Consider the following 13,799-nt stretch of genomic DNA (forward strand, 5'->3'; position numbering starts at 1 on the left):
TTTCCTCCGCATTATGCCACAAGAAGTTTCTTTGTAATTTGATTAATTCTTTCTTCACCTTTTTTGGAAGCTTGAAAAAAGAGAGGAAGTATACAGGTATATTCATAAGGACAGAATTGATTAATGTTACTCTACCTCCAATGGACAAAAGTCTGCCAATCCATGGAGACAGTTTGGACTTTGTTTTAGCCACCAATGGTTTCCAAAAGCTAGCTTTCCTCGGGTTTCCTCCGACCGTAACTCCAAGAAAGGTGAATGGTATGCTGTCTAACCTGCAACAAAGAAATTGACTGGCTGCTTGTAAGAAAAACTCATCCACACCTATCCCATAAAGCTTACTCTTCCACATATTTACTCTTAGGCCCGAAACCATTTCAAACCCACGGAGTAACACTTTTATGGCCCACAAATTTCTCCACGACCCTTCCCCCACTATAATCGTGTCATCAGCAAACTGGAGAACTTCGTATGAGACTCCTTGATTTATTTTAAATCCTTGAAATTCTCCTCTTTCCGTTAGCTTGCGCATCATTCCTGCCATACCCTCAGCCACGATTGTATACAAAAATGGGGAAAGGGGATCCCCTTGCCTTAGCCCTCTACCAGCTTTGAATTCCTCCGTTGGACTGCCATTTACCAGTATTGACATGTTGCTATTGAACATGCCTGCTGACATCCACCTCATCCATCTCTGACCAAAGCCCATTTTAATCAGCATTTCCTTTAAGAACTCCCAATCTACACAGTCATATGCTTTTGCAAAATCTACTTTGAACAACAAGCAGCTCTTCTTCCTTCTTCGCGCATAGTCTACAATTTCGTTCGTTACCAAAACCCCATCTAGAATCTGCCTTCCCGGGACGAATGCAGTTTGTGACTTTGAGATCAATCCTCCTATTACCTTCCTTAGCCTTCCCACCAAAACTTTTGAAATAATTTTGTAGATGCAGCCTATTAAACATATCGGTCTAAATTCTTCCAGACTTTGTGGATGCTCCACTTTTGGAATCAGCTTGTATTTCTATATTACATGTTTGCTAATATATGTTTTGTTTAGTATTCTTTTAGTAAGTCTTGTAACCTGTGCATAAAGATGAAAGTATGAAAGCATATTTGACATGTATATTATAATGATAATAACCTTTTGGGATTTATCACCATCATGCTCTTGTTCACCTCCTCATCCTCATTTTCTTACTTTCTGCTTACTTAATCATATATGTTTTTAAAATATTTTAACAAAAGATCATTTTTAATTGCACTTCTTGAACAAAGAATTAAATATTGTTCATATAAGATCATTGTGTTCTCACTGCGAATCTGAGGAACATGGTGGAACCTTTTTAGAAGAAGTTTTTGGGTGCTAAAAATTTATTATTTTTTGAGTTATTTAAAGGGGGTTTAAAACCCCCGCAATCTATCAATTTTTTTTAGTGTTGACTTTAATTGATGTGGCGTAACACGTGGCGTGCCACGCAAGCCTCCGTTAGTGAAATCTAACGGGAGGGACCAAAAATAGGGACGGAAAATATTACAAGGACAATTGTTTGATGAAAATTTTTTTAGGGACTAAAATTGAAAGTTGTCATATTTAGAGGGACCTCTAACATATTTAACCCTATAAATAAATAGAAGAAAGAGTACAATCAGTATACAAATGAGTAGATGGATGACATAAGAGGTACCAAAAGCTACAATAAAACGAACAAAAACTAGAGGAAATAACTACAAAGCCAAAAAAAAAAAACAAAAGAATTTATCACAAGCCAAACTCCGGGACAACCGCCCTCTAAGAACTGCACCCTAATAAGGACTGAGTTAGAGCTCAAGTCATTTGGACCACCACCATCAAATCAAAAGCCACCATAGAAGAAATAAGAAAATACACTCGCTCTCAACCTAGCCATACATTTCTATCCACTAATGATTAACCTGAAGGATAAAATTTTGAAGGCAATTTGTGAAGATGTAAGTGTTTTCTAGTGATCTACCTAAGAACCATTTACAAAGAATTTCATCCACTTATTTCACGTTTGTTACAAAAAAAATCTCATTATGGGCCATCTGTCATACCCCAAAATTTGCCCACTATATTTTAAGATATTTTGGCTCAAGTAGTCTCTTCAGACTTGTATACATCTGTTTACGGTGATTTCTGGTAAACAACCGCTAGTCTTCCAAACTATAATAAATATTATTTGGTTACTCGCAGGATCGACTAGATTGATCCTAGGACATAGTCAAATAGGTTGTTATTCATGATAGTTTGAATTATGTCTATGATTGGTGTGTCTCGAAATAAGAAATACTTAATCAAATAAATAAAGATTAGCAATCACCTTGTTATACACGTAAATATAACACCAGCGAAAGTTAAAGATAAAACATAAGACAAAACTTGTAAAAGTGCAAGAATCTTAAAGTGCAGAAAAGTTAAGTGCTTCGAAGATAAATGACATGAAAATAAAGAGTGCAGGAATGTAAATGACAGAAAGTAAAAGAAAGCGTAATAATATCGAAAGATACTTGAATAAAGGAAAATACACATGTATTTAAATTGGTGTTGGTGTCATACGTACATTTCTCAGCGAACTCTTTCTCTTAACACTTGATACTTGAGCAATATGTGAGTGAATTGTACAAAATGAACACACGGAATCCTAACATTAAGATCCTTATTTATACTAGTTTCGACCCTAATGGTCCTACGCTAATCTAATGCCACGTTACTCGCAGAAAATCCAGGGATGCCATCTGTCTTCGTGCGGTTACATAAACTACTTCCAAATTCAAATCATCCCGCCTGAATCCTCCTTCGACGCGTGGCAACATAATTATAATCGAGAATGCCACGAAAATACGCTAAGCTTCAGTACTTTGCATATCTCGCAAAAACGTCTAAGTTCCAAAGATCATTCTTCTCGAAATTAGCTTCGGTGCTCACTATTTTGCTTCAACTTAAACATCATTCTCGAAGCATGGCCATCAGTAGCCATTCTCTATCTTCAAGGATGGTCATCAGTAATCCATCTCCTTCGAACTTCGAACCTTCGAAGGACATTTCTTTCAAAACGAAATCTTTAGCTAACAAATTGCCCCCAATAAATGCCTGTTTCGAAAGACAAGAGAAATAGGCGTTTCTTGCTGTAACAAGATTTCGTTTTAGAGTTCCAAGATCATTGACTGACGTCATAATCATTTATGACTCTGTTTCCAAAACGTCTTGTCATTTTCAAAGATGTCTACTCATAACTTACATTCCCACGTTCTGGTCTTACTTTATGATGATTACTCCTACATACTAGGAGTAAAGCTAATAACTATTCGACCGCTGTTGGATTAAATCAACGTCTGCCACGTGTCTCTTGGTTTTTACCCAAAAGACTTGAAAAGGCTTCCGTTAAACCTTTAAATACCTGAACTCATATGCTCAGATAACTTTCTTCATTCTTTCTACGGAAAAGAAACGTCTCTGGTTCCATTCAAACCTATTTCTCAGATCAAGCTTACTCATGGCATCTTCCTCAAATGTTCTCCAACCAACTTTGAAACTTCAGAAATCTACACAGATGGGGGATCAAGAATACATACCAAACCCAAATACTGCAGAAGTGCGCGCCATTTATGCTTATCAGGTAATCATTCCCTTTGAACTTTCTGGAAAAACTCATGCCTTCATGGGTCCTTTACCAGGAGAAACTAACTCTTCTCTGAATAAATTCTTTCCTGCTTATTATAAAACTAGGCCTTTAGTTAGTAAGAACAAAATAGATGAAGATGGCCGTCCTATCTTAGCAGATCCTGATAGTGCAGAAGACACTTCGACCGTAACCCCTTTAGCCCTAGAGAAAATTAGGTTAAACTATATAACCAATTTTTTGAGAGTTTTTAGGTCAATTCCTTTAGCAAAAGACCCTGAACTGTACTATGTCTGGCTAACAAGAGTAGAGAAACACAAGGCTTCTTTCTAGAAACAATTGGGCATTTATGATTTAATCCAACTGTCCAAAACTGATTTAGAATACAACCAAAACATGTTAGTAGCATCAGTTCATTTCTGGGATGCTTCCCATAACACTTTTCATCTCCCGTGTGGAATGGTCACCCCCACTCTTTTCGACATAGCTGCTATCACGGGGCTTCGACCAACCGGAGAGACCTTTGACCCCAATGTCATGGATACTGATACCATTAATTTCAGCGAAGCAACAGTTACTTACACTGCGTTCATTCAACAATATCATGACGAAAACAATGAAGTAGTCTCGGACGAAGAGCATATTGCTTTCTTAGCCTTATGGCTTTCGAGGTGCGTTTTCTGCTCTAGGTCCATACAGGTAGAAAAGAGGTATCTTTGTATGGCCAATCAACTACATGCTGGAACGCAACTGAACCTAAGCCAGTTAATTCTAGGGTTTCTCTATGAGAACCTAGGTGAAGCAACAGACCTTGTTAAGAATTATGAATCAGGATCTCTACTCTTTGCTGGTCCTTTCTGGTTTTTGCAACTGTGGCTTAATGCTACTTTCGAAGCTCACCTCCTGTCATACCCCAAAATTTGCCCATACTATTTCTCCTATTCAAATTCAAATAAAGATACAAAGCTCCAAGACACACTCTCCTATACAAGGCTCTGAAACTAGGGTTTGGCTTATTCAAAGGAAAATCAGTGAACCAATGGCTCCAAGGCATCTCACATGGCTCAATATATCTCATATCATCTCCATGACAAATATCAAGTCTCATCTCAAAGGATTGATCATTCAAATGTTCAGAAAGTCAACAGTCGACTGGTTGACCTAAAAAGTCAACTATGGCCAAAACAAAGTCAAAACTCCTGATTTTTTTGTCAAGATCCTCATATTGAAGTATCATTCACCATTTGATCAAGGATTGATCATGGTTCATCAAGGAAAGATCAAAAATCAACAATTCAAAAAGTTTCTAAATTAGGGTTTTGTATAGGAAAAGTCAACTGAACTTTGACCAGCCATAACTCTCATATGGAACATCAGAAATTTCCCATCCAAAGCTCATTTTGAAGGAAATTGAATTCTCTACAAAATTGTCTCTCACATGCCAAGTCCAAAAATGCTTCATTTAAGAGATATGGACTAAAACATTATAGGTCCTTTTCAAAAGTCAACAAAAAGACACCTTTTTCAAAAGGACATAAAATGAGCATGGAAAATCATTTTGATATGAGACCAAAGACACTGGTTAGGGGACTCCCCAAGGTTCCTAAAAAATCCTAGAACACTTCCATACCTCAAAAATTGAGAGAGATAGACCTTGTCAAAGTTGGACTATTTTGGAGGGAAAATGTGAAGGAGTTTTGAATTTCTTGCTAATGGGCCTATATTTTTAAGATCCAAACTTGTTCCTCATGACATGGAGAGCCCATAAACCAATGGCCACGAAATTATGTGATTTATTTGATTTATTATAAATTTTTATTCATTTAAAAATGATTAAAAATAAGTAAATCAATAGATAATCAAAGATTTGATTTATAGGATCAATTTGAATCAATTCATTTATCAATAATATCTCCTAAATTATATATTTTCGTGCAAAATAGAATTAAAGGAGATTGGATTGAAATTGGCCTATTTTAGAAGGTTTTACAAATCAAATTTCTCAAAAATTCAATATCAAGATTCAAAAAGATTGCTTTCAATTTTGTTACCCTAATGCACTCTCTATAAGTACCTAAACATATTCTGAGGCAAGGGCACGAATTCACAAGGATTGCTGCTAAAGAAACCCGTGAAAAAACTTCAACAAACTCAAAGAAAAATCCAAATCAGTTTGGGAGTTTAAAGGAGATTCAAGAGCTTTTGGAGGTTCAGTTGTCTTCCTGAAGGATCGTTGGTCGTGTCCCAATCAAGACCGAAGTCTATAACACCCAGAATCGCTTCCAATGGGCGTCACGGTTTGCTTTCCTAAAACTGATTCGATTATGTTAATTTGTGTATCATAAATCGATTTCGAGGATATATTTGCATTGGTATGGATGTGTAGATCGTTTCTGTGTAGTTTAATTATGGTTTTAGCGCAGGAATTGCTACTTGCCATTGCTAGGTTTTTAAGGTACGATTTAGGGTTTTTTGTTCAAAGCAAAATTAGGTCAAATGAGGGGTACTATCATGCTCAGGGCGTCCAAAGGAGTCGATCCGTGGCTTCGTAATTGATTTATGCAGTGTGTTGTGAATTTCATTAGTTGCGGGGGCTATGGCAACAACGCAAAAAAAAACCATGGGCAAAAGTTTCAGTCTTCACGAGGAAGACGATGGTCCCTGGGCGCGCAAGTTTTTTGGTTTAAAATTTCTTAATCTGTTTTTCATTATATTATATTTAGTTTGTGATTATATCAATTGACCAGTGCAGCGCAAACGGCAAAAGGGCGTGGTTGGTAATAACAAGAGCCTGGGTTCGAGTCCCGCTGGCTACACTAATTTTTACCATATTTTTCTCTTATGGATCCAGTACTGCTACCTTATGCGTGGCTACGATACGTCCTCACACCAGGATCTTTGGATTACCATCAAGATGATCTGACGCTCCAGCACTACTCAGCTACACCATGGTCCTTCTCAGCTTACCACACAGGATTACTAGCTAAGTATTTCTTTCCTAATTTATTTTTATTTTAATTATATAAATGTTTTTTACTTATTTCTTTCACCTTTTTTTTATTATTATTTTAATTATTTGATTACTTCTATTTTTATAACCTTTTTTTTTATATATAACATTTTTACAATTGTTTATTTTTATCGAAAGTTTGATTTTTTTTCTACCAATTTATTAACATTTTTTTATGATTAACTTAATTGTTTAAATATTTAACTAGGTTAATTTTGTTTTATTAATTAAAAATACTTATTAAGATTAGACAATTTAATCGAAATTTTGTTTTTGACCGATTTAATTAATTAGGTTGAAAACCAATAGTTAATTAATTTGGTTTTTTTATTTATTCTATTAATTATGGTTAATTTGTGCCCTAGTCAGGGTTTACGAGAACATTGCCCTACACTAAAAAATATGTTTTATACCTTTTCAGGGTTAGCAACAGGGTTTCTTCCGACTGCGCGCCCGATCAAGACTCAAAGCTAAGTACCCTATTTAATTTAAAATCTAATTTGTTTCCTTTTAAAAATCAGGGTTTGTCTTGCCTTCATCCTTTTGCCTTGCCACTTTCAGGGTTAACCCCGAGGCTCCCTGCCAACCATATCAGATCAAATTCGAAGCTAAGTGCCCATTTGCTTTATTTATTTTAAAATTTCTTTATTCTTTATTTTTAGGGTTAGTAATGTTTGCCTACGAATCGATAATGCACTCACCCCTCTGTTTATTCTTTCTTTTCCAATTTTCAGGGTTTGTCGAATGCCAAAGCTACGCGTATCGGTAACCCTAAACCCTAACTCTAATATTTTCTGTTTTAATTGTTTAATTATATCCCGCTGGTTTCAATTCCCCTCTCCTCCGCTGGTTACAATTTCCCTTCCCCGTATTTGTTATGTAACTGTGTGGTTAGTAATCCTAGGGAGTGCAAGTCTTGTTAATTGAATTAGATAACTAAATATACAAGATAATTTAATCGAATTAACCACGTGATTGTTGCACACACGCACGCTTTTATGGTAATCCCTCTGTTGCTTGTTGCTTTGCTGCCTGTTGCCTTGCGTTTTTTGCAGAATAAGCCACGTCCTTCGAATATGAGGATACCTCAGCCATGCTGCCTCGATAACTAAAGGTCATACGACCCTAAATGATGCTGCCTTCGATACACTAACATGACCTCGACCCTCGGAAGTTGCCTACGGAAAAGGCTGAGGTATCTTCTGGTTGCCTACGAAAGGCTATTATGATCCTTCCCCTTAGACTACCTGCCTCTCTATGGCATGGGTCAGTCTTAGGGCGAACGATAACTCGATGACCCTTCAACCTCCAAACGAAAGGCTTCCTGCCCTCTTATGGCAAGGATAGACCCTTTCATTCTGAAAGGCTAAAAAGAGACCTATCATCTAAGTTTAAGGTAATTGCCCCTAATTGCCTTGCCATGCTCTATTTTCTATATTCTTTCTCAAAATTCTTCAAAAGCTGGCTACGCTCATTTACGAGCTAAAGTCCTTTTTTCCTCTTTCATCTACATTTTTTGAAAACGAGCAAGCAAAGCAATTAAGAGCCCATGGAAAACCATGGATGCAAAGGGTGCCTTACACCTTCCCTTTGCATAAATTACCCCCCGAACTTAGATTTCTTTAAAAGGTTTTTTCTGTTTCTTTTAGCCTTTCTGAATTTGTTTGGATAAAATAAAAGTCGGTGGCGACTCATGCTTAACCGCGACATTTCGATCGATAAAAAGTCAGTTCACCGTATTACAGAACTGGCGACTCTGCTGGGGACTTTTCGATTAAAAAGAGGGGTTACCTTAATAGTTTAGGAACACTTTAAATGTTTTCTATTGTTTGCTTTGCTTGTTTTATTTTTCAGGGCTGTTTTGGGAATTAAATGAAGGACGAATCCTACACCCGGATTCAAGTACATCTAAGATAGGAAGTGGCATAGTCATGGCGACCTCCTTCATGTATGTGGAGGATTGGTCAATATGAGAGTTCACGCTTAAGTTAGGCCTCTATGGGTGTTTGCATGCTTCTCTTGTATGAGGGAGGTTCGTGCGGATGTCCGTGGGTGACGGAGCTTAAGGACCTTTAGTTACCTTTAACCCATCCTGACTTTTAGGAACGTAGTGGGGGGACTACTCTTGATGTATGTTGAGAGCATAGTCGCTACCCGATACTACAACTCAGATAGGTTCTTTCTCAAAGTATCATTGCATGGTATGTATGTATCATGTTCGAGGGTGCTTTAGGAGGGCTGACAATTCTGAGTCACTTGGTAGAACCCGTTGCTGAAATTTCCTTATCCATAGAAATACCCTTGGGAAGGACACCTGATCAGACTTCACGCAAGCCTTAAGCCAAAAATTGTGTGACCTGTGTGACTTGTTTGTGCTTGCTACTAACCTTCGCTTCCTTGCAGGTTTTGTTAAAAGGACTTGTTTGTCCTTACTATCTCACGTTATGCATAATGAGTTGCATTCGCATACTAACATTTGTTTCCTTGCAGGTTTTGTTAAAGGACGTGTTTACCCTTACTATTCCACGTTATGCCTGACAAACTGCATTCGCATAACATCATGACATCATAAGCATAACATGATTAACTAACCCTTTCAAGGATCTTAGGAATTTAGGGCGCACAATCTCAGGTGCTCTTATCAAGGACCAAATTCCTAATCAAGGGGCAAGAGGATTTATTTTCCTCTGGCCACGTACCTTTCAATTCAGAGACTCAGTGTCTACCTAGGGGCAAGAGGATTTACTTTCATCTGGCCACATACCTTCCAATTTAGATACTGAATACCTAATCAAGGGGCAAGAGGATTTATTTTCCTCTAGCCATATATCTTCAAATTGAGAAGTATCCCGAATCAGAGGCGATGACCCACTCGATATGGTGAGCTCGACTCTCAAAGGAGGATGTTCAAAGACGAAATTCAGAATTCTTCAGACAAAGACGCAACGTCGCAAACTAAATTTCCTATAGACCCTTGAAAACGTTGCATTTGCATTCATAACATCGCATAGCAGGTTTCTCACAACAGGTATCTCATCCTCTCTTGCTGTGTACTTCAGCCCAAATGGATTTCGAGCAATTAGTCAAACACCTTCAGGCTCAGAACAACCAATTCCGAGAGATGATCTTTAACTTGGCCAAGGGGCAAGAAGAATTGAAGGCACTCTTATTCTTGGGATACAATTACAATGCGAGATGCGCTTATTATTCAAACAATCATGGTTATGGTGTAAAGGATGGTAGACCGTTGAAGCGTGCGATTAAAGATTTAATCATGACACTCAAATCAGAAAAGACCACGACAATGAAGTCACGACAACTGAGTCATGACAAAAAAGTCACGCCAACTGAGTCACGATAACGGAATCACGACAACTGAGTCACGACAACAAAGTCACGACAACTGAGTCACGATAATGGAATCATGACAACTGAGTCACGATAATGGAATCACGACAACGAAGTCACGACAACTGAGTCACGATAATGGAATCATTACCACTGAGTCATGATAATGGAATAACGACAACTGAGTCACAACAATCAATTCACTCATATGATCCAGACGCTCGGGGCAATCGAGCCAACGAATTCTAACACCTACACTCCTAACTATAAGCCCAATGCGAAGTGCGCGTACCATTCCAACAGTCCTGGACATTACACAAACAATTGCTGGACATTGAAGAATAAGATCCAAGACGTGATCGATGCTGGCGAAGTTGAGTTCAATCTTCCTAAGATTCCTGTGGTGATCACCGTTTCCACGCCTAGTCATGACAAAACTGATTAATGTCAGAATGGATGAACTTTAGATCATTAGATTTACTTTCATTTGCAATTTCTATTCTGTTTGTTTAAACATTCGACTCATGATAGACATTATCTGTTTTAATAATCATCATCAGTGCATTGCATATGTTTGTCTTGAATAAATTATTTCGCTATCACTCATCTAAACTGCATCTTTACTTTGCATATGTTTTATGATACTCAACTCCTGCTAAAGCTGTATACCTTTTGAGGGAGGATGACGAAAACGATACCGCAACCTCATACAATATGCTTTTGAGCGGACTATGCTGACGATGTACAGGCATTGTTTCAATTCCTAAACAGTGGAGATATAAGGATGTTAATCCCTCGTCAACCCCTTTGAGCCTAAAAAGTAGAAGTTTCTTTCTTGTACTAATTAAAACCCTTGATCATAACCAGGGGCAGGGTAGTTCTCAGTTAATTTGGATGTGCATTCTATTTTAAGAGAATCATTCAGTACACCTTTCAACAAAGGTTTCAATCACAAGCGTTCATCCGCACACATCAAAGAAGTGTTGGAGATGTCAATCAAAAGCCAATGATGGTTCATCGATCATTAAGCAAGGCAGTCAATATCTTTCGAAAAGAAAAAAAATGAAAAACATATATACAAAGAAAAGCCTGCTAAGTCAAAAATCAAAAGAAGACTTAGGCAAAAATCAAGGCATCCCGCTGACTGTAAGCTCAAACTAGACAGTTCAGGCAAAAGTTAGGGATATCAAAAAGATGAAAAAGAGAAGTCAATAAATTCCTGAACAACACAATGTTGTGACTACCAAAAGGAAGAAGTGACTGCCATCTCAAAAGTTCTCTTTGCTTGTGAACCATCATCATTACCAAAGGTGCAAATCCAAAAGTCTCTTGGAACATGAATGCATAAGTTGAATTAACTGAGCTTAGGACTGAAGATCATCACGAAGAGGGGTGGGTACAATCAAATTTTGAGCCTTTATCCTTTGTTTCTTAAACCGTGAACCAAGCCACGCTACAACCCTTGAAAGTCCTAACTGAAGCATGGTTAGTTCGAAAGCATACTACCATAACAAAGGTATCCCGACTCCTTAAGGTTTACCACAAATGCTGAGTTGATGTTTCGTTTTTACAAAAATCATGTTTTTACAAATACCACGTTTTTACATCTCCTGTTTTAAATATTTTCAAAAAAACTCAAGACAGACGTATGCATTGCATCTCATGAATTCATTATTAAACATATTCTGCTACATAATTTCAAATGTTAGCAACAGAAAGAATTTGCACAGGGTACAACTAATGACTGAAAGTTATCCCGACAGACAAGATTACTCCAAGAAGCAATGTCTCCAACGCACACGAGGGGCATGACACGTTTCGCCCAATCAATCTGGGGCAATCAAGTCAAGATTACAAGAATCTCTCAAAAGCCAAACAGTCAGGGGCATCATCCTAAGTTTACGATTACTAGGGGCATGTCGCCTACAATATACACTTCATAAAGTCCTCGCGAGGTGAATCTCTAGCAGGGGCAAATCTATGAAAGTCTAGTTCAACATCTTGATCAATACTCAGTGGCGTGTTCTGAATCAAGTAGTAAGTTACTATGATACTGGGGGCAACTTTCAAGACTCCCACATCTCCCCACAGAGCCACGTTCATAAGATCATATCCCCACAGAGTAATCATTAAGAAGATATCTTCAAACATACTCGTCCCGACAAAGACATGGATCCCCAACAGAGTTTACATCTTCAACACTACCGGTTCTCCAACACTTTGCTCTTCTCCAGCATGGTGTATTAATTTCTCTGATCCCCAATCAGGGTACATCAACTACTGATCATCCCCAAGCAGAAACCATAAATTCCCAGGTGAGCATCTTCAAGACAAGATCAAAACATCAAACTCACAATGACATAGAGATTTATCTTCTCAATCAAGATGCTTCGAGTAACATAAATCATAGCCATACATCATATACATCACATGCATATTCATATATTGCATGCGGTTATAATTCATGCATAACACACAAAGCGTCCCATTTATTTTGAGAACTCCACCTCATTCATTACATACATTGCATAAAACTAACATTGATTACCAAGTGAATATGTGACAGGTACATTACAAAGATTCAAATCTTATTTAAAGCACAACCTAACGCACGGCCCTCCAGACATCTATGGATGCAAATCGGATTAGTCTAACGCACGACTGTTGAAAGTATTTGTGGGTAAATATTTTCGGTAATATATCGTATCCACAGGGATTAGTTAATATCACTGCCGTTCTATAGTTGTTTATTTTGAGTTGGGAAAATTGAGTTGGTTTGTTTTATGATTCTAATAATATCAAAAGTAAACAATAAATTAAAAGCGAGTAATGAACTGTTGTTAACGATTAGAGAAATATGTTGAACCTTAGGGTTCATCAACCTACTCCTATACAATTATTACTTAATTCACAATTGAACAATCTTTTAAATCATTATCTTCACTTATCCTCAAATAAGATTCCATGTCTGCAAATCAAATTAGATAACTTTTACCGGTATGAGATTCGATCTCTCCAAATATCAATAACGATAATAGTAATTAAGAACGATAATTATGAAAACCCAATTACAATTCCATCTCTGCAAATTGCAATTGAATCAATATAGTAACCTAGGGCAAAAGTTAAATCCTTTCTTTCGATCAAAGATTCAACGATAATTTAAGAATAAAAACAAGATTTCTTATTGATAATGAATTCAAATAATTGTTCACAGGAATTAATTAATGGTATTGTATATTCATAGGTTAACTACTACCTTAGATTCAACAAGAGGGGTTTAGCTCTCCATAGACATGAAGAACACACAAAGATTAATGGAAGAATTCATCTTCATCAAAGGAATGTCTTCGCTTGATAGAGAATTGGTCTTCAATTGATGATTGTGGCTGCACCTTCAGATTGTTCTCCTAATTTCGCTCTCCACACAGTTATTTTTCTCTTGGAAGCTAGGGCTTTTAAATAGAAGTTTTGGGCTTTTAACGCCGAGGCCGCGGCGCGGCATCAGACTGGCGCGGCGCGCTTCAAAACAGAGATATTTTCGCGGCGCGCTCTAGGACTCTCGCGGCGCGCTCTTTGCAATTTCCATCTTTTTCTTCTGCCTTTGAGACTTCCAGCTCTCTTTCCTCCTCATGTTCTTCTCAAGCTTCAATTAAGCTCTAAACCTGCAACAATAACACCCACAAGTGATTCGATTTGCTTTACGCACGAACTAAACTTGTTCAGTTCAATTCTTAATAAAAACCTATGGATTTATCACAATTTGCATTAGTTTAGAGAAGAAATCACTTATATTAACACAT

This window comes from Vicia villosa, unplaced genomic scaffold (genome assembly GCF_029867415.1).
Source record: "Vicia villosa cultivar HV-30 ecotype Madison, WI unplaced genomic scaffold, Vvil1.0 ctg.002608F_1_1, whole genome shotgun sequence".
NCBI lineage: Eukaryota > Viridiplantae > Streptophyta > Magnoliopsida > Fabales > Fabaceae > Vicia > Vicia villosa.